Source organism: Corvus hawaiiensis, chromosome 1 (genome assembly GCF_020740725.1).
Source record: "Corvus hawaiiensis isolate bCorHaw1 chromosome 1, bCorHaw1.pri.cur, whole genome shotgun sequence".
NCBI lineage: Eukaryota > Metazoa > Chordata > Aves > Passeriformes > Corvidae > Corvus > Corvus hawaiiensis.
Window position 1 is genome coordinate 26,973,786 of NC_063213.1, and position 24,975 is coordinate 26,998,760.

Below are 24,975 nucleotides of genomic sequence, written 5' to 3' on the forward strand. Positions count from 1 at the left end.
GGGAAAGGATAAATGGTGTTATCTTGTGTATGCAAGTGAGCTACACTGGTAGAAGAATCAGTCTTACAACCTTTTGGTATGTGTACAGATTGCAGCAATGCAGCAGTGGAAAAATCCACGCATCTGTGAGGAATATTACAGAGGTTCAACTGCAGACTGAGTTTGTCAAATTAGTTAATTAAAAAAACGATGCAAATATTTGCATCATTGTATGTGAAATGTATAGCACATGAATTAATGCTTTTCTTCCCTACAAGATACAAGGACATGGCCTTGTTTTTGGCAGTGTATAAGAACAGAACAATTATACAAGAGAAGGTGAAATATATGTGAATTTAAGAGGATTGTCATTTAGGAAGTACAGGGTCTGATACCAAGAATTTCTGCAGGATCTCTTTGAAAAGCCTTGTGTAACGCAAGCTGCAGCTCCCTCTGATTGCCATCTTGAATGATTTTTCCTTGGAATACTGACCATCCACAGAGCTTTTAAAATGTCAGTCATTGCTGTGAGGATCCTCTGATGGATATTGCAGGAACACAGGGATTTACATTTCGTAATTATCTTTCTCAGTTGAGACCTACAGTCACAACTAAAATGCAAATAATAAATATTAATAACTCTTCCTAAGAGTTAAAGCGATCATTTCAGACAGTTAAATATTATTGAAGTAGGCCCCTGATGTGTTTGTCCCTGTCTCATGTGTGTTTTTCTGCTGCAGTATAAGCTCAGCAAAGAACAATTCAAGTGTATGCCACATATTTTCATTATATGTCCTTCCTTACACAGGATCATTGCAGCGAGTTGGTGGACCAAGCTCCACTTTCATTTACAGCAAGGTGACTCTGGAGTAAATCACTTGGATTCAGTTGAATTACACTGGTATATAACTGAGAGGAATTTCCTCTGATAGACATCATTTCCATGCATGATATATGTACGTTCCTCAACAGTAATTAAGACCAGATGTTGCTTCATATTTATGCTGTAAGTGCATGGCTATTGTTTTTCTCTGTTACCTCAAAAGACAGTTTTCTGCCATTCCCATACATGGCTGGTACTTTCCCACACATTCTACAGCTAATAAGTTACAAAGATTCCCCTGAACAAGTATCTAGTGCAATTTAAAATTTAAATGCTTGGCAAGGAATTAGGCAACAGGTGCCTGGTATCCATCTACTGTGTATTTACAGCTGGAGGAATTACAAGCTGGGTCTTTCTAAAAAAGGTTTGGAACTCAGTGTCTCCAGAGGAATGTGTGCCGAGGGCTTGACACTGGAGCAGGGACACCACCTGCTCAACAGGGACTTCAGGTACAGAAGGGAGGGTGGTACAGGGGCTGGGGGGGTGTCTGCACACAGGGCCACATGCAGGAAGATGAGGCTAACTTACATTTTTAGACTGGCAATGCTGGTACTTTCCATACATGCGTGGGGCTTGGGAAGACTCCAGAAAAGCCAGCCAAGACTGTCAATTTATTCAAGCTTTGTAAGAAAAACTTTGAAAAACTTTGAAGATATATATACACTGTTTATATATAATACATCAATATATATTTCAATATATATTTAATATATAGGTGCAAACACACAAAATACGTGTGTTCGTGTATATATGTGTATATATGCATATTTTGATGTTCACAACCCTTTACTTGCAGCCTCTTAAACTAAAAGAAAAATGTCTTACACTGACAGAAACATTAGTACCACTATAGGAGTTAAAAAGGATACTGACTGATAATTGCAGTCACCATCTGTGATTCAATTAATTTCTCAGACACAAGCTCTGCATAAACACACAATGAAAGACTCTTTTTGTGGCATGGAATATAACCCTAGAGAAATTTGCAGAGGCTACACCGAGGCTCTTGCAAATTTATTACCCTGTTTATTTTGAAAGACAAAGGCCTCTAATTGTGTCAGTCATAAATAACAGCTGTAGTGCAGGCTATAGGTTTTTATCAGTAATCATGTTTCCGAAAAGACTAGCCTTTGCTGAACTGTTGCACTGAACATGAATGAAAGCTTAGAACTAACTTTGCAAACAAATTCTTTAAGTATTCAGGGCTGAATGAAGATTATATTAAAACAAGCCTAGATTTTAAAACAATATCCTTTTTTTTCCTTCTGATTTCTTCATATTTAACAGCCAACTGGAGGAGGTCATAGATTCATAATTGGATAACAAATTCTGTGACCTTCATAAGAGTACAAGTAAGGGTTTCTAGAAGACTAAGGAAATTGATGCTTTGTCTTTACTGGTTAATTATCTTTTTTCCCCCAGACATGTACTCAGAGTATGCACCTTGTTATATGTCTGCCCAGTGTTTAGCCCAAAGGTGGTTTGGACCTGGACTGTAGTTTGTAAGTACATCTGCAGTACAAAGATCAGAAAAGGCAACCACTGAAGAAAGATATGTATGCTTTTCTTTCTAAAACTTTTCAAGGTATCTGCTCAGCATGAATATTCTGTTTCAAGCAGATGAAAGTACAGATCAGATTTCAGAAAGCACCAGGATGAATTCTTACAGAGCAGAATTCCTCTTTCCTAAAACTTCTCAAAATTCTCCACCTCCTTTGCCCTTGCCCAGGCACAGGTATCCATATGTGCCTTTGGGACTGTGTATGATCAGAGGGAAGCAGAACAGCCACCAACACAGAAACAGTGCCACTGTCCACATCTGAGCTGCCCTTTCCAGCTGTCCTGCTGTAACTTAAATGATCATCTAGGTGAAGAGTGGCTACTTTTATTCAGTAAGAGAAAGGTTTTGCTAGTAGAGACAAGAAGGCATTTTAAGGACTTTACTTTCTCTGTACTGCCAGGTCTTATAGCTGTAATTATTGTTTGTTTTGCTGGGAGCTCCAGGTTCTGGAGTTGTGAAAAATCTCAGCTTTCATTAAAAGAAAAAGTAGGTTTTGTGCCTGCAGAGACAAGTCTGAAAACATGAACTTAAGGCCTGGGGGATAAAAAAAAAGATAGAAAAAAAGTACTTAGAAAGGTATTACCTGAGAAAAAGTTAATTACATGAATTTTTAGGGCTTAAAGTCTCATTTCTAAAGGCAGAAAACTGGGTATGATGCACCTTACAGCTAAAAAAACTCCTTGCAAATGAAGATAATTTTACTTTTCTGAGCACATTTGGCTTCCACAGAGCTCACAGAAAGAATGGAAAGGAAAGAACAAAGAACTTCACTCCTATGACAATCAAAACTAAACTACCATTCAGCTGCTCAGGCACGTTGCTGAGTGCAGCATGTCAGGGTACCCCATCACTGGAAATCATCCAAGAGATGGATGGGAAAGTACCAGACACATCCTTATGATGTAGGTGCTGCTATGGCAATATGAGCAGAGCAGGTCGTTGCACCCCACATAACTCCTGACTGGGGGATACGTCACCACCCCTGCTTCACACTGCCAGTCACCAGTGGTCCCTGTGCTGGACCTGGCTCTCCAGTGAGGGATAAGAGAGTAGCTCCCCTCCACTTACCTCCTATGCCTTAGTGCATTGACTTTCAGAGCAATAGAACTGAAAGCCAAAATGAGACAAAGCTTTGGCAGATGAGTCTGCTTTTCTCTTCACAAGGTCAACAAATATCCTTCCAAGTAAGTTTCTTCAGCCTGTAATCTCTCCTTTTTCTCCAGATTAAATGGCCAAGACATTTTTTTCCCATCTTCTTTTTCCTTTACAGACAAGAATATGGGTTTGTGTTGTTACCTCCTTAGTGCATTTTCCATTCCCACTCCTGCCATATAGTCCTACGTGAGGCGCTGACCCTTGCAGGTCCCAAATCTCTCTTGCTGTAGGTGAAAGCTTTTGTATACACCAGTATGGGATACAGTGCTTCACACATCACTGAATGAAACTACTATATGGGGATTTTTTCCCCCCAGGAACCAACTTCTTTTACATGTTTTTGTGCCTTCATTTTCTTTCTGGTCCTGGAAGTCCTCAGAGCAGATACTAGACACATATGCTACCAGAGGGATTGAGAACACAGTGCAAGCACAAAGAAGGAAGAACTGGGGATTGCTGAGTTCATCTATCTGTAACAACTTGGTAGCCATCAACAGGAAACAGGTGTTGCTCAGGGCAGCAGGCAGTGCACAGAAAACAAAATCCCTAAGACAGTTTGGATCAGGAAAATCAAAGCGTGACCAGTTGTAGTCAGCCAAGGTGCTCTGTAATTTGTAAAAAGGTCCCCAGGAACTGTCCATCTGTGCAGCCAACTATGTGTCTGGGGAATACAGATATAACCTCCAGTTTGCTGGGAATGAGTGAAACAGATGAGGAGGAGAACTCCAGTTCCTTGGAAAGGGAGGACCAAAAGGATATTATGATCTGAGAGCTTCTGGGATTTTGGCAAGAGTCTAGAGTCTAAAGGTAACAGAAAATTGTGCAGCACTTGTTTCAAGTAAACACAAGGAGAGAGGAGGTTCCTCTTATTCAATAGGCTCCATATTTAATTATTAAAATAGTAACATAAAAGAACTAGCTTTTAAGACTCAGAGTTTGTGTATTATATGACTAACATTGACTAACACTTTCAAGCTATAGAATTGCAACCACTGCTTTACAAGGGGATGGAACATCTATTTCTTATTGTGTACATTGCCACCATAACTTCCAACTTGTTTCATTTTAACTACATTTCCAATCAATAATCTTAATTTTGGCATTTCTCAACTGCTGAATTTTGATTTTAGGTCTTCGACATTCTTTTAGATTCTTGTACCTCATAGCCACAAAATAAGCAACTGATGACTAATGCAAATCACTCACTGGGAATGTTGGCCTCTCCTCACTAAACCAGTATCAATAAATTAGTATGGTTATTATTTCACCCATTTTCATAAAAGCAACTTCAAATACCTAAAAAATGCAATCCTCCTCTACTTATACTGGTCTCTGTGAGCACTTGAAGCTTTACTTATTAGATGTGAATCTCTGCTGCCTGTGCCTAATTTCTTCTATCTGTTCAAATGTTCTCTTCTCTCCGTTGCTGTGTAAAAGACTTGCACAAACAACAGGGGAGCCATTGGCAATGGTGCATTAACTATATGTAAATGCTCTTGATGCACAGTGCAAATTAACTGCAATAATGAGAAACTTCCTGTCCCTTATCACTTTCCATTACAGTTACCTTATGTATTATTTGTTACCCCAGATGGTAAAAAAATTTAAATGGAAATTTGTTTTTATGCTGCCAGTGCTCCTGCAAGTGAAAGAAAAGAGATGGATTAGGATAGATCAACAAACTGAGTATGGCAGTGGCGACACCTAAAGCAGTAGAAATGCTTTGGGGGAACATACCACTGAGGCAAATGGCAAAGGTCTGCACCTTTCTACACCCAAGCTATGTTTACCTTTGTGAAAGATATGAATAGCCTTTCATCATAGTCAAAAGCAACCAAGACTTAGGACTACTTTCCTTGCAAGTTATAGTTGGATTTCCTTGAACTGGCTTAGCAACCAAATCAATTAAATCAGCATTTCCCCTCAGCCTGGACTCTTTCATGCCCTGCAGCAAAATAAATTTATGAATCTCCTCATCTAGAATAATTCAATCATCCCCAATTTTAGATGCTTGAGAAAAGTGGGCAGGTGGAAAGTCTTGGAGACAGAAATTCATAAATACAAAAAACATAACCAATATTGGTATTAATTTCTCAGTATCCCACAATCGGGCCAAACCATTTCCATGCCTGTTCTAGATCCTGCCCTTGCTTCTGTGAACATCATCATTCCAACCCCACAAGGAAGCCTTGGGATATATCCAAGATCCATTCTCTGTCTCTGAGTCCAGCTGGCATGTTTGGCCGTATTTATACTATTAGCCTCTCTCATCCTCTAAATCACAGTTAAAGGAACTAACAGCATCTGAGTTGCAGCCAGACTTCTTTGGGAACCATCCCTGGTCCATGCAAATTCTTGCAGCATGCTTGGAAGTTGTTTGGGAGAGGGCAGGTTGGTGCAGGACAAAACCGCAGCCAGGAGCACACTAATGAAGGTGCCAATGACTGAGTTCCAAGGCTCAAACCTTGGCACTGCTTAATTTACAGCTTTACCTGAGCTAAGAAATCCAGGAACTGCCCTGAATTGTGTTAGTAATCTTTCATCTTAGATCTGATCTATTGCTGAGAAACTTAATTCTAGCAGTGACCAGAGAGTAAAGTCTTTTTTCTCCAGCAACACAGGCTGTTGCATGTTACCAACATGCAGAGACTTTTGGCTCAATCCAAAGGCAACTCAAGTCAGTGAGAACATGGAAAATTAATAAAAAGAAAAACATGGAAAATCGTTGTGCCATTGTACTATTCCTCCATTCCCTCCCTTCAGTACTGTACCCAAACTGAGAGCCCTGGAAGAAGGACTCAAAGAAAGAAAACAGGAACAATCAAAGGTATGAAACGGCTTTCATGTGAGGAATCACTGAGTGGTCTTGGACTCTTCTGCCTGGACTTGGTGGGGATACAATAAAGGTCTACAAAATCCAGAGTAGCAAGGAGTGGCTGGATTGTGAATGACTGCTCGCTCCCTTTTCCAGTAAAAGAACCAAAAGCACCAGATGAAGGTAAATGGAGCTGGGTTTGCCACATGGAGAAGTGTTTTCTTTAGTCATCAATTAGAGAGCCTGTAGAGCTTCTACCAAAGAACTACATGAATGTAAAAAGTTTACATAGGCTTGAAGGGAGACTGGACAAGTGCTTGAAATAGAAATCCCCTGGGTAACAAAACAGACAAACTTCACCAGGGCCAGGAAATCCCCTGAGCTGAAAATATTTGTAGGCTGAAAGTAGGAATTATCACATATTCTTGTCCTGTTCTCATCTTTGCCTTCCTAGAGGCACTACTGGGATCAGAGCCCTGGACTAAGTGGTCCAGGGTCTGAACCACCTTAGCCATTTTTACATCCTCACTGGTGACAGAGAAGAACTCTGGATGAAATATTATCTCTTCATCATCCTCAGGGCTGAAGTCACACTGACAATGTTCCTATGGGAGCTGCTTTGTTTTCTGAAGGGTCCTGGCCTTGCACGACACCAGGAAGAGGCTGTCAGGCTGTCCCTCCTGAACACCCCATATTGTCTGTATTTACCCTGCAGGGTGGCCAGGGGTCTAAATCAACTCTACCTCATCTAAACAACACTAAATTACACAATCAACCTAGCCAAAATTTAAGGAACTGGGAAATAATCCTGATGGCTGCACACTAGGTCATAACCTTGGTTAACACAGCAAAAATAAACTCAGCTTTTTCTCCAGTCAGTTTTTCAATGTCTTTCAGAGGTAGCATGTGGATCCTTGCCAACTGTTAGCACTGCAACTTTGAATCCTCCCCGAAATCCTGCCGGATTCAATTTTCTGTTTAAAATTTTGCTTGTGATATTACACAGGATTTGGGAGTAAGGGAAGAGGGAAGAGTGAGTATCACTGCATCTGGGATTTGAAAGGCCATTCCAGTCAGTTTTCTCTTCTGCCACAGGAAACAGTGATTTATTGGTGAAATGCCTAATGCAGCTGGGAAGCTCTGCTGAAATCTTGAATTTGTGTGAATATTTCCCACGTGAGAAAAGCCCAGATGGGAAATAGTCACACAACGGGAGGGAGAAACCTGGAAAGCGGTAATGTCAACAGAGATTTAATAGTAGTAGTATGCAGCAAATTGGACACGCAGTAAAGAGTAATACAGTAGCAAAACAGACCAAAGATGTTTTGGCTTGAGTCACCAAGAGCTTTGTTTCAGACACTGGAATGTAGCCTTAATTTCTGGGCATGCTGTTACCTGAAAGATAACTGGAATGAATTCTGAGAACGGCAGGCAAACTAGTGTGGAAAGAGAGCCCAGTTGCTAATAGCACATTCTGATTGAGCTCTGAGCACGGAGGCACAAGGAGAGAGAGCATGGCTATCTGCAGGATGCGAATGCTGAGCTGAGAGGAGACAGCAGAGGGCACGGTGCCTTATCCTGAAAGTCAAATGTTGCAAAAAACCACGAGATCAAAGTTATGGAGGAGTTTTCTAACACTGGGATACATTAGGCTGTGGAATGGCCACCAGAGCAAAGATGCCAATAACTGAGATGGTTTAGGCTGTAGAAGGGAGGTAAAAGCACAGCACAGTGGGAACATTCTACATAGGCGGACATACACAGATGGTTGGAATACTAGGCCTTTCTCAGCGCTGAGCTGCATAGCCTGCGGATTCATGATCTACTTAGTAAAGATGACACAAAACCCTCAAAGGTAGACTGTGACAGATTTTCAGTCAATCTTCAGAAATGGCCCAGGCCTATTCAGATCAACCCATCCCTCATGACCACATACACCGCAACTGAATATCTACCCTTGTCACACTGGAGAGAGGGAGAGAGGGAAAGCCACACTTCCTGGTTTGAATACACAAAGCAGATATGACACAGTTTAAAGCAGTACAGTAACCTTGAATATAAATTGTTTCCAAAGCCTTCTATATGAGAAATTATTACATCATGCCTACACTGCTATTTCACTTAAAACAAGCTGCTAAGATACAATCTTGCTAACAAAAGAAAAAATAATGGGTCAGTATTCTGATTAAATAGTTTTTCAATAGCAATTTTATTCTAGTGATTTTGACAAAAATCCCCACCCAAAAACCAGTCCTTAAGATTAAATATTAGCAAGTACAAGAGAGCCAAATTAGTCATTCTGCTTCCTCACTCTTCAAAGAAAAGGAAATCAAAATCAATAAAAACCTCTGATGCATATAAGATTATTGCCCTGAATCTTTGCCATTAAGTTTTTTACAGTAGAGGTTATCACATATCCTTCAGCAAGGATATGTGAAACCCCAGCCTGGGTGAAAAGAGTTAACAAACAGCTCACACATTATCAGGGATCCTCAAAATCACTACAGATGTCACCTACCAGAAGCAGAAATCATGGGGTCTGAAGGACAGGTTTAAAGACAGAGTTTGAGACTTAACACTGACTTTCTTGTATATTTTTGCCTTCTCAGACCACTAGAGTTATCTCAGTAGGCTGTGTATAAGTCTGATTCTCAGTTTAAGCAGAGTTCACAAGGTAAATCTCAACAGTGTGGCTTTACAGTGATCCCCTTTGGAAGGCTGAACGTGAGTGAAGCTAGAAATTTAAGAAGTCTGGATCAGCACAAGGCACTGGTGCACACTGTCAGCATTTCCTACTACTGTTCAAAGCTGGGATAAGGGTATCTTGTTATCTCTGAGTTTATTATTCTGCAGACCCACAAACTGTAGTATGGCAAGAGTTACACTTAAAGCTTCAGGAGACAGGTTTTTAGGTTTACTGAACATCATAAGGCATGTGGGCAACTAGATCCTGGACTAAATTCTGCAATTGTTTTCACTTGTGCTTCATCCATATTTAAGGATGCATACCTCTTAGCTCTTTAGCAATTTCCAGTGAAGTAGAAAGAAAAGGAGGGGAAAAAAAGGAACGGTTTTAACTGACATTTAAACAAAAATCTACCTCTTAAGTATTAAGCACTATTTCAGCTCCTTACTCCTCTAATGGCATTCATCTACCATGTCATCAAGGTCAGCATTTACTCTTACATATTGGAATAAACTCCTAACAATTAGAAATAACTTCCTGCTGGGTATGGGAAGCAACATGTTGTGAGCCCCCTGCAGGAATAGTGCAACCCTAAAAGTTTACTGAATGTTTCGCTCTTTATTCATCTACTTCACCAAGGCTTAGAGGGCTGGTGAAACATAGCAAGTGGGGAGACTGTTGTTATCTTTTCTCAGATGCACTGCCCCTATGGCATCCCTACAGGTCTCCAGGGAGGACTGCAGCCTTACTATACAATCTTACAGATTATTTCTGTTGTGTACTTGACCCCAAACAGAAATGAAACATAACCATTTTGTGGCCTGTGAAGCTGGGGAAGAGCAGGCCTGTGCCTCAGGCATGGCTGGGAGGCAGCGACCTGCGTTGGGTGCCTGCTTCAAGAGATCAGATGCATTCCATGGTGCTGTGCACACAATTGCAGAATTGCATCTCCTGTCTTTCATTTTCCTCCAGGTGAAACAATGGTATCAGCTGAGAGGCCCTCTGAGGTGAAAAAGCCCCTAAGCCTAACAAATATTGTTGGCTGTAATTTTAACATTTCAGTCCATCTTCAAATGAGTGTTGTTCTTATAAGGGCAAAGCATGATTTTCCTCCACCCTCCTCTAGAGTAAACCAGGAATCCTGACAATAGCTTCAGGGGTTAATGTGACAGCTACCCACACCCTCTGCACAAAATCCAGACATATCTTTGTTAAGCAACTGAGAAAGGATTTCTTTCAAGGCTGTGTGGCTTTTGAGCCTTGAAAAATCTTATTAGTCAGATAGGGAGGAAAAAAGTATATATAAGCAACCTGTTCTAGGAATTTAGCAGTTTGTGAATAGGAACAATACAATTATGCTGGGCTGCATGGCCAAAAGTTTAACGGATCAGACCCCATATGCCCTAACACAGTCTCACTCTGACTTGCTGAGCTGCTTTAAGCCCTCTGTCAAAATGGCATGAGCCTCAGCAATTCATTTCACAAGTACAAGACACCAGTGTAAGGTAAAGCGGATGCAAGCTGGGAGTAGCTGGATCAGCAAGATATGACTCTCATGTCTAAACAGAGCTTTGGGCTGAGCAGAGCTGGCTTAAAGTAACTTTCTCATCACGAAACAGAATGGATAAACTAAGCAACTAACACACTTCCTCTGACCCCCTGGTTCTTAGCTGCAAAGGGAACCAGTACACTCCATTGTCATCACTAGGCCCTTTTAATTTCAGCACAGTCATTTCTGAGAATTATTAGTGGTAAAATTCCTTAATAAACCAAGTTGCCTAAAAGCTCCAGAGAATAGACGCTTCCAAATCTTAAAATTTTATTAGAAAGCTATTTTCTCAAAGACTTCATTTTGAAAATTAACCCCAAGGCTTGGAATAACTCTAAAACCTCAGTGGCTCTTAAAAAAAACTAAGCAACCCTTCTCTTCCCATTTCTTATTTCTTAAATAAACTATGAAACAAAAAAAACCCTTATATCTTAAGTACCTACAATTTAAAATTTAAGGGCTTCCCTCAGGAAGCAGTTATACAAATAGAAACATTTCATAACACAGCAAGCTTGGGCCCAGTTTTGTTACAGTATAACACTGGGCTAATGCCCTTAATTCAGCCAAGTAACAAAGCACTTCTAACAGGGTTTCAGGACAGAAATCTGCCTAGTCCTTCCCCAGTGAGAACTGCCACTGAAGAGCAGCTGGAAAGCTGCTTGCATGTTTAAGAAACATGAGAGAAAGTCAGAGATGTGATTTAGGCATCTTATCACACCTCTGAAGAAATCTGGAGACCATTCTTTGTCTTATTTACCCATCTAAAACTTGGAGGTAATTCTCCTCCTGAGCCTTTGCAGGAAAATGCATCAGTAACCCCAAGTTACTTGTCCACACCAAAGCTGGAGCCCGTATGTCCTTTCCTGTCAGTCCCACAGCAGGGTTTTAGTAGTGGTGGGAAAATGAATGCAGCTCCTGCTTGAAAACCATCCCTGAATCTTCTCAGCCCTTCCCTAAACTAGACACTCTCTTCTTGTTTCCTCTGTGCAGGATGATCCTTTCCCTCTCCTCTCTCTGTGTTTGGATGGCAGATATAGCAGTGTGCTTTGCTCTCTGCCCTGGGCCCTTGAGTATTCTTGCAATATAATGATTTATGAGGAGGTTGGTTGATTTTTCTCCTGTGTGCCAGGCTGAGGACTTCATAAGCTTCTCTCTGGCAGGCTGAGTCCTGCTGATTTCAGTGGGAGGTGGGAATGCCCTGCACCTTTTTGAAAAGACAGCAAAGGTCCCCCTGGCAAAGGATCTCCCTAAACAAGGGCTTTTTACTATTGCAAAATGGTTCAAAAATTAGACTTTAAAAGCTGTAAATTACCCCAGTAAGCCAAGGAATTTGCATTTGTAAAGTACATGCCTGAGGTGCAAAACACATTAACAAAACATACAAATAAACAAAGCTGTTCAAACCCAAATGCAATTATACATTCAGGGCAAGGTGCCATGGAAATCCATGTCAGCTGTGCACGTATGTTTGAAGGCAACGTTATGCCCTGAGTCCAAACTGGTTTGTTTTCCCCATAGGGAAAATATACTAGAAAATACTGGTGCTATCGTATTATTTACAGGGCAGCAGTAGCTAAGGAAATGAATTGCACTTTGTGCTGGGCATTGCCAGTATGCACCGGCACACATCTGAGAACTAGTCCTTTGCCTGAGAGGTGGGTGCTGACGTGCACACCCCTGTCTGTGACCATGCTAAACGTTGTTCCTTACGCAAGGAGGCTGCTGGCAGGCACCTGGAGGCGATTTAGGTACTGAACCTCTGTTTCCATGGGAGGCCTTCCAGCCCACTCAGGAATTTACAGTAATGCAATGTATCTGTGCAGCTGCTATATGCAGGCACCACCCAACCTCCCCTCAGTGGCACTTCTAAAATACCAAGAAGCTAGTGATGGTCCAAGAGCAACAATACAGCGATTCATTTTAGTAATCTTCCCCAGCATCCTGGGGACTATCCTGTGGGTTGAAGCATGACCTTGGAGCAGAATAATTTTTCATATATAAATCCTGCTACATCAAGGGTGGCTTTGATTTCCATACAGCTCAGCCACTCACAATATTTTGCATCGCTCTCATGCCTTCCCACCAAGGACTGTGGGGCCTTCCTGAGGATAATGGAAAAATGAAACTTCACTGTTCCTGCATGAAGCATATTTTCCTTCAGCATTGCACCCTTCATTGCCTTTAGCTTCCATCATTAGACACTCATATCCAGCTTTTAGCTTTTATTTCCATATGCCTAACTCTTGTGTTTGATGTCATTCAGCGCAATTCAGTGATTTTTAACAAATGCTTTGCAAGGCCCACAAGAGGAAGGGTTCCACCCTTGTGGAAAAGTCCTAGGGGTCTCCAAAAGGTAACACAGGTTTCACCTATGCAGCTGAGGTCCTTGAAGCTCCCTGCTCAAGTCATACAGCCCGTACAGGTGTAGAGACCAGAGGCCAGTGCATGCTGCCTTCCTACTTTGTACTTGGTCTCCGTGGCCAGGGAACCCTAAGGGTGCATTGAAGCTGCAGATGTGTATGAAGCATGGAAAAGCTGGAAATTACACCCCCAGGGGAACACCTGCATAAAATATCAATATGCTTTTCAGAAAGTCACTGTCATCAAGCTATATGATCCTATGTAGGGAGGGGCCCTACATAGGGACACTTTCTACAGGTTCACAAATCAAAAGTGGCTGAAGGCAAACATTCAGAGAGGAGTGAGGGGCTGATATCGTAGACAGGTGTTTCCAAGGGTCACACAGCCACAGGACAAGTTTTCAAGTGGAAAATTTGGGTGTCTTTGCTCTGAAAACTTGTCTTTTTAAAAGGACTACTATACCTTTTCGAAGAAGACATTTCAGTTTATTCTCTGTTTAGACAATGGTTGCCCAAGTTACCTGTGTTTTGAATATGACCCTTTTTCCTGGTGGCAGTCACAGGTAATGTAACACTGACAGGTTAGGTTAGGCTGATTCAAATCTGATGGAGAGAAGCCTGAAATAGTTTCCCTGGCTGTACCCATAGAGATTTAGTGCTAACTCTGGTGGGCTTTTCTGAGCCTTGTTTTGGGATTTCTTGGTTGTGGAACAGAAAATCTACCAAATTAATTCAACAGACAGAACCGCAAAATTAAAAAGCAAAGAGTATCTCACTAGTATGTCCTTGTTTCACAGTGTCAACTGCAAGTACCAATCCTGCTCTAACCATTCAATTAAAAAAGCTTTACATTTCATCATAACGAGGTCCTACATACGCTTGGTGTTGGATTTTCGTGGTTACAGGACAACTGAAGCTCTGTTCCTTTTTTATTTTGGTCAGGTTTACCTTGTCCCCTTACAGATGCCAGGTCTGCACCTCCCCTCAGGTAGTTACTGCTTTCTTTCCTAGGCTGGGTTCTAACTGCAGTGGCCTCTGTAAGGGCAAATCAAACCTGAGTCCCAGTGGCTGCTGGCCTAAGATGTTGATCAGAGGCAAAATGCAGCCAAGGCATCACCCTACCAGTAAAACTATATTGAAAAAATAAAATTTAAAAAGTAGATTTTAAGGTAACAAAAAATTCACATGAATGTTCTTCTGTCTAGAAAATTATAATCTCCAGGGGACAACGTGGTGAAGTTTCAAGGAGCCCTGGAGTTTCCTTGGCTCCATTTTGCTTCCTCCTGGCACATTTCAGCTAGTTCTTGAAAAAGCATCTCCCCTGCGCTATGCCAAGTTCTTCTGTGTATCTGGGATTCACTCTGCTGTGAACTGCAATCCCAGGCTGAATGAGCCTTCAAGGATAGTGATTCTGTCTCTTGTAAGACCTCAAAAATCTTTCAGAACTGGTTTATTATAGTACAGTTCTCCTTATGCCTGCTTTTCCCAGAAAAATTTTACAAATTATAAGAAGAAAATACAGCTGCATAATCCAAGCATAAGGCATGGCCTATCTCAAAACACATGAAGATTCCAGAAATCTCTGTGGAGCTGGTTTTTTCACTGAGGAATCAAAATACATGAGACTTATCTCAAGGCCCATATGGACCTTATCTGTAGTTCATTTAGGTGACTCTGTGGCCACAGGATGCAGTGGCCAGTTAAGGATGTTGAGCACATAATAATAACCTGGGACAGTGACAATGAAAAGCAGGTTTTGTGTGTTTTCACTTGAGCACTGGACATGGAAGGAGCCAAGAATTTATAGATTCTTTTAGAAAGCCTGACTTTAGTGACTTTGTCAAAATACAGTCAGTCACTAGATAAAACTGTAAAAACAGGCATGTTGTTGAGTTATATGCAATTTCTTTTTAGCTCAAATTTCTTTTTTATTTTGAATTCAAAATATCTGGATAGTCTATTTCTCATTTCCACTCAGCTTCTTTATGATTGAGATAGAGACAAATGCAAATAAAATTCTGACATACCATGAGAGATCCTGTTATGCTGATGTAAAATTGATTAGAAAAACCCAGTTGTGGAATTTTCCAGCAAAATTTTGAAGCTTTGGGAGGGAAAGATAAAAAGCAGACATGCATTTGTTTATGGGAACTTCAAGTAGTGAAATTTGCTTATCAACAGAAAAAAAGGCAGAATTTGGCCTTACCCTGCATGAAAAGAACAGGAAAACACAACAAAACACATCTCATGAAGTTTAGATTAGATGGCAACTGCAAGTTGCATAGCTCAGCACAGGAATCCCAAACTTTCCAAGAATACAGAGGACCTTGCTTCAAGGGTGTGGGTTCGACCTCTCCCAGGTCACAAAATCCAGGGTTATTTGGACCTGGTACTTTGCAGCAAGGACACAGAAATTTTAATTCAGATTGTAGAGAGAACACAACTTTCTGCTGGAAGTGACACAAACCTGTCTTAGATAGTGACGCACAAATATCTCAGCGTCTTCTATTTTTCATTCTATAGTAGGGAGTGAATAAATAGTATCCCTCCTCCTGGGAAGACTGCAGTAAGTTTTCCTTTAAATTTTTTCTGTGCATTAAACATGCATATATTCATTGTACCTTGTAAAGATAGTCATAAAGTTTTTACTCTGGGACGGATATAGATGTAGATGACATAGACTTGCAAGGACTAAATAATCAACTGCGTGATTATAGGACTGTATGTTCGTTCTGTGATCATCTTTAGTACATTGCAGAATGAACCCCTATAGAGCTAACGTTTGTAAAACAGCTTTGTAGTCCTCAGATGAAAGACACTACAGGAGTGCAAGACATTATTATCATTATTCAAACAGTAAGTCTGAAATAAAGCATGAAACTACTGCCAGAGTGACTGTGGGGAGGTGGGAGCAGGGCAGGGGTGCAAGAGAGGGTGAAACAGCAGCTGGCATTCTCATTTGCTGCCATTAGCACGGATCACATATCTCTACGTGGAGAATCATTTTCTAATTCTACCTTGGGAGAAGAGAGGGGGAAAGAGAGAGGCATTCATTCCATGTCATTCAGAAAGGACCTTAAAGACCTATTTATTATGCCGCTTCCTTCAGGGAGCTTGCTATAGGGTTTTGATTTCAACTACGATATACTGACTGCTGGAGGAGAAAAAAAAAAGCTTCCTGAACCTGCTCTCTCTTCCTCTTCTCAACCCTGAATTTCACATCAAGCTATATTGTTCTCCTTCCCATTTTCTGTTTGTAATGTCCAAACATGCATGCTCATACACACATACACAGTCAGAAGATCTCTAAGAGCTATGAATATTCTTGTCTCAAGAACCAGGGTAGTGGAAGGTAGTCTTGATCCTGTCTAGAATCTATGAAAAGGTGGAGAGGAATTTGTTTAACCCCCTCAGGTGGGATTCCCAATTATTTAGATCAAAATTCTGTTTGATTTGTTAGGTCCTTTAGAGCTGAACAGTAGAGTTAAAATTATTTCTATTTAATAACAGAGTCATCAGAGCTCCCACTCTTTGACATGCAGCTCCTGGTCCTAATAGCAGCTATCCTTCTTTACAATGAAGCAACAGTTTTAAACTTCAATTCATTGTGCCTACAGTTCTTACCCAATAAGAGGTTTAGCGGCAAATAATCTGCATTTATCTATTCATAGATTATAAATGCAGACCAAGCAGGAATAATCAGGTTTTAGAGCATCTCTAAAACAGAGAGCAGACATGTTTTGGTATGACCACATGAGAAAGCATAAAAATTTCAACTGTGTTTGCCTGACCTTCCATGTTCATTATGTTGTGAGTGGTATAAGTCAGGAGTCCTTACACATTAATCCACCAATGCAGTCCTCTACTTTTGTATGCTTCCTTTAGTTTACCAGATATTAAATAGCCAGGAAATCTAGTGGAGTATTTGTTGGGGGGGGGGGGGGGGGGGGGGGTGGAAAGGAAGAGCATTTCACCACAGGCTAAGCCCTTATGTAGTTTGAACTGGGGTAGCTTCATACTAAATCCATGGAATTGTGCTTGTTTACTTCAGTGAGAAGCTGTGTCCTTTTTTCCCAAGCATATTCCAACTGAACAATGTGCAAGCACAACTCAAGGCCATACATATATTTAATCATATGACAATATTTTTCAGAAGTGGACTGTCCCTGGTTGACTGATTCTCCTGTGTTCTTGAATGCAAAAGCCTCAACCACTTAATCTCTATCAAAGATGCAGGTAAAAATTTCAGGTTGCCATCACAAATCACCAGTGAATAATAAAGGAATTCACCTTACAACTGAAGTAAATTCAACTCAGATATATGTTTGCATTGCACCAAATATCCAAGTTCCCTTGTGGACCTTCATAGGTGATGCTGAGGTAGGTAAATTATCAACTTCTACTTTTGCCATCCCTTTTAACCCAGCTGACCCTGCTCACTTATCTCAGCATATTGTTTGGCTGCCACATATTCTGGGACTTCACAGGTCTAACCACAACAGACCAGGCCTCTGACAGCTATTGCAAGAGCTTGTGACACTGGGATTTTACCTCTATAGCCACCAAGAAAAGAAGGAAGGAGCAAGCAGAAGACAGAAAGGTCCCAACTTACTGCTTTATCTTTTGTCCCCCTTCCTTCACTGTATTATTGTTCTTTAAAAGCTAGTGGCAAATACAAAATTACGCGCTATATTGACAGGTTCATGGTCACCGCAAAATGGCTGTTTTGCCCAGATTCTTCTTTTCCTACATTGTCTCCACTGTTTCACAGCTTTGCACAAGCAGAAAACAAGAAATAAAGTTGCATTTAAAACACAGGCAGAAAGGGGAAATATGACAAAAATATCAGGAGAAAGAGAAGGCTTAATGTAATATTTTATGAGATATAAATCATTTCTACAGGGTTTGCTCTTTAAAGTCCATTATAGTACATTAATTGTGATTTTATGCACTAAGTGATGGGGTGTACTCCTCCTTAGTATTGAATTTATGAATAAAAGACGATCACCAGCCTGTATTAAACACTGGTGAAGGCATTTCACTAAAGCCTTTGGCTACAGAATTCCATTTCTCCAGCTTCATTCATATTCAAATGTTCACACTGATAACTCAGTTCTCCTCAGCCAGGGGAATAAAGGACACTCTGATGCCTGATTCCACTTTCAATTACACTGCTGCCAACTCCAGAGTAGCTTCAAGGAAGTCAAGTTTCACACCAGTATGGAAATCAGTACACGAGCGGATTTGGTCCAAAGGCTGCTCTGACAACATGTCAGTCAAAGGTTTTTTTGTCAGATTGGATGGGTCAGAGTCAGTGGTGTAAAAAACCAGTGACCTGGATGGCACTGCAGGGTCCCATTAAAACAGTGAAACAAACAGGGCTGACCCAATACTCGAGTAAGTGCAAAGAGCTCCTCGGCCCCAGCGGGTTGCACACAGTGAAAGCTGACTTGATGCCTCTGACAGTGATGGGGGCAAGGACAGTGACAAGGAGCTCAGAGGGGAGAGGCAGGGGCGGCACTTGGTTTGCCGTCACCTCCACCACCCTTCCCCAAAGACCCAGCTTGGGAAACCTTGGTGAAATGCATGTGGCCTTGAATCATCCAGCCCTCTCACAAACATAAACCTCAAAACAAGCCTGGAGTCTGTCCTCAGCCTCACAGCAAGGGGCCGGAGTACTGCCCAGAGTTTATAGCCAGATGTTAACTTTGTAAGCCTTGAAAATATTCCCAGTCAAGGTTGTTTTCTTGTATCCGGGCCTTTTTCCAACTTGGGTGTGTAACTCAAAGACCTCCAAAAGTCTGTCTAAAAGTTTATAATCTGTTTGCAGAATTTAGGAGACACTGCCAATGCATAGATACTGTATCTACTCTGATCTATCTGCACAAATGTGGTTGTTGTGAGATTTTTCTGTTTCCAGGTGTGAAAATTAATGCAAACTTCAAGGTGACTGAAAGTAACTTTCTAAACCAGAAACCTGAAATTTGTATTCATTTTGAGACAGTTTGAAAAAGTGACCACGTGTTACATATTTTGATCACTGGAGAACTTCAGCATTAACAACAATTTTCCCTTTCCAGAAAAACCTTTGATTCACACAAGCAAAGGTCATGTCCCAAATCTGTACTCATATCTATTTACTAAACTTGATTCCACATGGGCCACATAAACTATAGAGGATGTTTGTATCCCAGATGCAAGATCAGAAAAGAAATGTTAGAACAATAAAGTGATTTTCTAGGTGGGTCTTTATTCAATTGTCAGCATAAAGGATGGCCTTTCTACAGATAAGGTCTGTTTTCTTAATATTCTCCAAGAAAATTGATCCAAGACCCCAAATTCCACAGAGAAAATATTAATCTAAAGTGTAATTAAAGTGGAAATCATTAATTTGGAGGGTCATTATCCCCCAGCCAGCTATGCTCTTATAATGCCCCATAACAAGGGCAGCATGATGCACTGTTGTGCCAAATGAGCAAAATCTTATATCTAAATCCATCCAAAATGCCTTCATTTTAGCAGAATTTTCCAGCTAACTCATGGTTTGTTCATTTCCCTCCAGTGTACTTAGCTATCAAATTACTTCTTGCTCAGTGCAGTTAATGCTCTTCTACTTGGAGCTTTCATGCAGTCATGATAACAAGACACTATGTATTTAACAATAATACATTGGAAGGACCTGAACACAGAGTAAAAATTAATCTATATTCAGTATTGCAACACACACAAGGAGAAAAATCCTTGCTAGTGGTCTTGCCCTGCACTGTCCAGGAAAACAAGAGGTTTCCAGCTGACTTCAGGGGACTTAGGGTTTCACTGATCAGTTCTACAGAAAGCTTACATAGGAGTTATTGTGACACAGCTAAAACAGAAAAGATTTGTGGGGTTTACATGTCTCTCAGAATCAGGAGCACATATCAAAACTGAATATGTCACTGTATTAAAATGCTAAACTTTCAGCTTCTTTATACTCCATACCTAAGGGAGAAAGTGGGACAGAGAAGCCCTCAAGCTCCCACTGCCATTTATACCCCTTCAAGTGCCCTATTTTGCTTATATTGCCCTGCCTCACTCCAGTCAGCTGTGGCTCTTCCCTTCCCTTCCCTTGGCACTCCTGAGCAAAGCAGCAGGGAGAAGCAGCTCTCTCTCTCCTTCCCATGGACAATGGAGAGAGCAGTCTTGTTCATCCCACCAGGGCTGTAGGCAGCTGGTGATTCAGCAAGACAGTCACAGCCCTCCTGGAAGCTGGAGGAATGCATGTGGAGTGCGGCTGGGAAGGGGTCAGATGAAGCGCTTGGAAACCAGTCTATGTCTGTTCAGACCTAGAACTTCTATAATCAATTGTTTTAATAAAAGCCTATTTTATTTTACATATTGTAGATAGAGCTTTTCAAAGAAAAGCCACAGGCTTCTGCAAACTCCAATTGCTTTTGTTCTGAATGTTTTTAATTCACTCTAGCTTCCCAGCATAAATGCAGTAAATATTGTGGCAGTGGTTATTTCAGTGAGTCCAATAGTAAATAAAAACATGTGTTTACAAGGTAAAAGATACAGCACATAAAAAGGAGGCAAGCAGCTAACATGGAGGAAGAGATCACAAGAAAGATTAATTTCTAGCCAGATATCACTGTACAAGCCCTGAAGAAGAGTAACCTGAATCTGTAAGCGGGTTGAACCATGGAAGGTAAGAAAGAGGAAGCAAAGCATCTCCCTTCTGAAAAAAACAAAAGATGTGAGAGAGATGCTGCTGAGTAATCCTGAGAGTCCTAGGGCAGCTTGGAAAGGCATTAGCAGACTCTCATCCCAGAGGAATGAAACCATGCAAAGACAGTGCATACCCCCTCTCTCATACCCCTTCTACCAGCCCTCTTCCGACTCCTCAAGACCGCAAGGACTGAATAGATACTGGTAACGCAGACTGAGAATAACAGAATCCACCCATCAACCTGGATTCCCTCATGAAGGCTGTGGTTTTCCGTAAAACATGAGATTCTAATATTCCATGGAGGCTACGGGGAGTTTTAAGAGAGAATTGGGTTGTGAGCTGTGAAACCTGCCTGCAGAGGCACATGGCAGCACAAAGGAGCACATGGCAGCACAAAGAAGCACGTGGCAGCACAAAGGAGCACATGGCAGCACAAAGGAGCTTGTCTCCACCGGACCCTGGGGGGAGGAGGTGTCACACGGCAGACCCCTACAGAGCGGAGCCTGCCGGGAGCTGGCAGACGGGTGAACAGCGAGTGATCACCCCATAGAAGGACATTGAGAAAGTGTGTTGTTGATGTGGCAACACGGGACAGGTCACGCCATATAAGAAAATACTGTGCCTTAGAAAAGTGTATAAAACCAGCTCATTCCTTTGAATAAACGATTCAGATTCCCTGCCGGTCTGTGTTTGTCATTCGGTCGCCAACACATGGTGCCCCGTGTGAGGAATTTATTATACGCCTATCTGTGCGTCCGTCGGTGAGCCCCATGGGACTTGAAGTGCTGCTGCAAGAAGCAGGAATGCTGGCAAGCGATTAATCCCTAAAATTTGTAGGTGAGCCATGGGGGGACGTAGGGGATGGAGTATCCCAGTAACAGAACATCCCAGAGACGTTAAAATGGATTTTAAAGAAACATGGCAGGAAAGTTGAGTCTACAGATTTGAACAGACTCTTGTTCTGGGCAAAGAACTGTGATTCAGCTTTCGATAGGACCAGTATTTTTGATCCTCGGACATGGGATGCTTTAGAAGCAGCGCTGACGGAGCTTTTATGTCTTTGAAAGGCAGTGTGTAAGGCACTCATAGTGCATGCCGCACCCAGAGACTGGACAAAGAAGGACGCTTGTTCCACCGCGGCAGCTGTGCCAAGCCCTTCTCCACCGCCAGCGAGCGACCGTAAGTCTGTTGGGGCTGTTGGGAGGAGAACCAGAAGATAGCTCCTTGTCCCCCCGCCCCGTTTGATCCTGGAGGGAAGCCGGACGGTACTGTAGAAAAGCACGCGCCGCCCCGTGCCGTGTAGCATCAGCTGGAGCCGGGTTGCAGTGAGTGGCTGGAGCCGGAGGGTCCCGTCCTGACAGCGTGTTCCCTGTCCGTTTGCCCTCTGCGAGAGTGCAGCAGCAGCGGCAGATGCAGCAGGAGGGAAAGTGAGCATGCGATGCCAGGGAGCACATGCCAGCAAGTGCACGGCGGGGCCGCGTGGCGCCGGCGAGCGCATGGCAGTATGGCACCGGTGAGTGCATGGCAGTATGGCGCTGGCGAGCACATGGCAGTATGGCGCCGGTGAGTGCATGGCAGTATGGCGCTGGCGAGCACATGGCAGTATGGCACCGGTGAGTGCATGGCAGTATGGCGCTGGCGAGCACATGGCAGTATGGCGCTGGCGAGCACATGGCAGTATGGCGCCGGTGAGTGCATGGCAGTATGGCGCTGGCGAGCACATGGCAGTATGGCACCGGTGAGTGCATGGCAGTATGGCGCTGGCGAGCACATGGCAGTATGGCGCTGGCGAGCACATGGCAGTATGGCGCCGGTGAGTGCATGGCAGTATGGCGCTGGCGAGCACATGGCAGTATGGCGCTGGCGAGCACATGGCAGTATGGCGCCGGTGAGTGCATGGCAGTATGGCGCTGGCGAGCACATGGCAGTATGGCGCTGGCGAGCACATGGCAGTATGGCGCCGGTGAGTGCATGGCAGTATGGCGCTGGCGAGCACATGGCAGTATGGCGCCGGTGAGTGCATGGCAGTATGGCGCTGGCGAGCACATGGCAGTATGGCGCTGGCGAGCACATGGCAGAGCTGCACCACGGCGGTGAGCGCATGGTGGTGAGCACATGGCAAAGCCACGCCATGGCTGCGCCCGGCGGCCGCCCCCACGCCACAGACGGGCAGGATCAGCAGCACTCACAGCTTGCGGGGCCGCAGCTCCACTCAGCTCATGGTGAAGGCTGCGAGTGGCTCTCTGCATGTGAGAGGTGAAAAGATGGGCAGGCAAGGCCCGTGTGGCCAGCCGCCGGACCCGCGGCCACCCAACCTGCTACAGCCAGGGCACCCATTCCCTGTGGAGCCTCGGGAGCTGATACTGTGCTAGGAAAAAAGGACTGAGTAGACCTATAGCCCCTTTCCCAGGAGTGGGGAGGCTGCAGCATTCAGCATTTGCACCAGCTTGTGTGTGAGCAGCTGCAAGCTACTGCTTTTTTTTACCACACCACCTTGTGACCTTCTGCATTGTTCCGATTGCTTTTTGTGATAGATAATAATTATAATTTGTAAGCTATTTTTTTAAGCAGGAATTAAGCTTGTTACCTTTTAAAACCTCTTAGAGAGTTCATGTTAATATAATTGTAATTTTCCAGGACCTAGATTTATATATATTCTGTGAAACAATGAAGTATTTAAGCAGCTAATGATATTACCTTACTTATTTTTACTTGGTGTGCACTTGTTGTTGTAGTAGATGTATTACTTTACTGTTCATAGTAAGAAAACTGCATGTTATGTTACACATTTTCTTGAATTTGCTAAGTTGAAAGATGTTCATTTTACATATTGTTAGAACAGAAAAGGGGGAATGCAGAGATGGGGTGTGCCCCCCGCAAAAGACTGTAGAGAAGTTTATATGTTCTTAATTTTTCAATCACATTCAGAATGATCACAAGATATTAATAAAGTTTTTAAGCAATTTTATAAGTATTTTAGGGAAACCCTCTCAGTCAAGGCTTGAGGCTCTGGCCAAGCCCTGGCCCTGGCTGATGGGATTATACATCAGACCCAGGTGTTTCTGCTCTAAAAATGTAATCAAGTCATTTTGACTTGCCAATTTGATCTCATAAAAGCTGGACCCTCTTTCCAAGTAAACTTGGAAAGTCTTGCCTAGGAAAGACTTTCTAAGTCCTCACTATGAAACGAGACCTTCCAGCAGTTGCAGACTCTGAGTGATAGTAAAAGTTTTAAACAACTTTACATTGTTTCTCAGAGTTCTATCTGTTTAATCACTGTCATAGTTCTTATTTGTATAAAATAGAAAAGGGGGAATTATGGGGAATTATAAGAGCAAATTGGGTTGTGAGCTGTAAAACCTGCCTGCAGAGGCACATAGCGGTACAAAGGAGCACATGGCAGCACAAAGGAGCTTGTCTCCACTGGACCCTGGGGGGAGGAGGTGTCACACAGCAGACCCCTACGGAGAGGAGCCTGCCGGGAGCTGACAGACGGGTGAACAGTGAGTGATCCCATAGAAGGACATTGAGAAAGTGTGTTGTTGATGTGGCAACACGGGATAGGTCACGCCATATAAGAAAATACTGTGCCTTAGAAAAGTGTATAAAACCAGCTCATTCCTTTGAATAAATGATTCAGATTCCCTGCCAGTCTGGATCCGTAATTCAATTGCTGACAGGAGGCTATTGAGGAAAAAGGGTCTAATCCAGGTAAGCACTTCAAGCTCGCAAGGATAGGTGAAGGAAATGAGAAATAACCAACCCACCCAAGGATGTAAGGGCAAAATACTACAATAGGAAAAAGAAAAAAAAAGGAAAGAAAAAAAAAGGAAAGAAAAAAAAAGGAAAGAAAAGAAGAGGGTGGGACACTTACTATATATCTGTACAGAACTATATCGCAAGTATAGAGATCTGTACAACAACAAAAAAAGCAACGTCACTGTAGCTTGTATACAGCAACTCGTGGCTTCATGACATCTCTAATTTTTCTAGCCGTACCAATACACACAGTATAAACCTCCAAAGGGCTGGAGAAGCCACCACACTCACTTATGCTGGATTTTGCGTGTTTCTCATGCAATCTTTACACAGCCATCCTCTCATTTTCTAAATAGATATGTTGTTAGGAGCTTTTTATGTGATTGCACCAAGACCTTAGCAGATGTTACAGGTAATCAGTACACACACATGCTGCAGAAGGGGATAGCTAAGCATATAACTTGCCACATTTACAAGTGTGCTGTTGAACCAATTTTCTTCCACCTGAAAAGTGGAATCAGCT